A 2,146-nucleotide genomic window follows, 5' to 3' on the forward strand; every position below is an offset into this window, starting at 1 on the left:
CACACACACACACACACACACACACACACACACACACACACACACACACACACACACGAACACGTTGCTGCGTGACTCAGCGGTGTCACATTCACAGTTGAAAGGGAAGAAGAACTAAAGAAGTCCTGTCAGGTTTATTTCTGTCCTCGGCTGCTTCTGAACCCAGAACTGAGCTTCATCTGATCTGCTGCCGGCCCGTTTGTCGTCAGCTTCTTCTTCTTCTTCCTCTTTTTTTTTTTTTGTTATAAAAATAACATTAAGAATGAAATTAAAGCCCTAAACTGTCTGAGCCTCAGTGATTCTCCCAAATGATCTCATGTCCACCACAACACAAAGTGAAGAAAAGAGCACTGGAACAAGAGTTGGTGCAAAATCTCCATCTGCTGTCAGGACGATGCACCAGATCTTATGTTTTAAAGTTTCTTTAGCAAATTTTTCCAAACCTTTTTCCTGTTTGATTGTTTCTAAATTGTAAATAAATGTTAAAAATGTCGGTGTCACGGCTGATAACATATATTATCTATGTTGAGTTATTCAGGCAAAAACAGATGAAAAATGTCTATAATTAAAGAAAAATATCCATATTTTGTCTTCTTGTCCTCTCTTTTATACTTACTGCCACTGAAATGTCAAATCTGTCACCAAGCTTTAGTTCTTTTACAACAATATCTCATCTGTTCAATAAAATAAGTTCCTCTGATGAAAGAAAAGGCTATAAAGTGAATAAATCCTGGTTAAAACATTTATGTCTGTTTTACAGAATATTCCTGTGGGAATTATTGCCATTTAAAACCCATTAAAAATATATTCCTGCAGAAACATCAGGACAAAACTCTGGAGTCATAAATATTTGAAAACAATAATGAATCCATTTTTCCTGCACTGAGCTGTGACTGATGCTCAGTAATGAGCAGCCCGAGTGTTTTACAGTGTGACACAGGTTTTAATACTCTCTTTGTTTAAACCAGAAACACGAGCTCGTTTCTTCCAATAAAACAAAAAGACTAAAAGTGTCAAAGTGTGGAACTGTCTCCTCTGAAGCTCCAGGCTGGATCCGGTCCGGAGCCAGGGACAGTTTCACCAGTGTTGGATCAGAACACATTGTTCATCAGCACGGCTGCGCGGTGATGTCATCGTCAGAGAGAAACTGTCCCACTGACTCCAATCTGTCCTCTTGCTGTGAAACTTGGACCGCTGTCTCCTGGTTCTGTTTTAGGGTTGAAGAATATCTCTTTTTTTGTTACTTCAGTAGAAAATGAAACCAAATATTAGTTTATTTAGTTTATTTATTTCTTCATCATCAGTGACTTTTTGAGGGTTGAAGAATATCTCATCTCGCTGTTTCTCTGACTTTATCACTGCTTCGGTTCAGGAGCTTAAGAGTGGGCAACACTTTTGGAGAAGTGATGTAAAGTTTTTGTTTGGATGACAGAAGAGTGTAAATGTGTCTGTGTGTGTCTGTGTGTGTGTCTGTGTGTGTGTGTCTGTGTGTGTGTGTCTGTGTGTGTGTGTGTCTGTGTGTCTGTGTGTGTCTGTGTGTGTGTCTGTGCGTGTGTTTGTGTCACCGGCTGTGCAGCTTGGCCAGGGATCTCGCTGTAATGAGATCTCAGTCCTGTCTTCCTGCAGCGATGGCGTCAGCTCATTCTGAAACACTTCCTCCAATTAAACACAAAAACATCCATTCTCTAAAAGCTGCATCAGAACTGCAAACACACCAGGACCTGTGCAACACACAGCTGTTTGTCAGAGTCTTCTCTTCCCATCAGCTGTGGCTTTGATGGACTTCAGAGCTCATGTGAAGATTTCAAAATTAGAAAACGAAAAGAGAGATTTTAAAAAATAAATCCAGAAATGACCCTAAATGTGATAGAATTTATAATAATCTCTTTTTTTGTCTGGGTCTGTCTCAAGTCCCTCTGCCTTTTATTTATTTATTTATTCTACATTTACACAACTGCAACATCTTTTTCATTATAAAATATTGTCCAAAAAGTAAAAAGACCCTCTATGAGTTGTAGTTGACATGTCAGAGCAGAAAGGTGAGTCGTCACATCGAGATGATGATTAAGTCCCAAAGTGGTCTGAGAAATAAGCAGATATCTTTTGAGTGTTTTTATCTAAATATAACCTTATCAATGTATTATTA

The sequence above is a fragment of the Austrofundulus limnaeus genome, unplaced genomic scaffold (assembly GCF_001266775.1).
Source record: "Austrofundulus limnaeus strain Quisiro unplaced genomic scaffold, Austrofundulus_limnaeus-1.0 Scaffold399, whole genome shotgun sequence".
NCBI classification, from domain to species: Eukaryota; Metazoa; Chordata; class Actinopteri; order Cyprinodontiformes; family Rivulidae; genus Austrofundulus; species Austrofundulus limnaeus.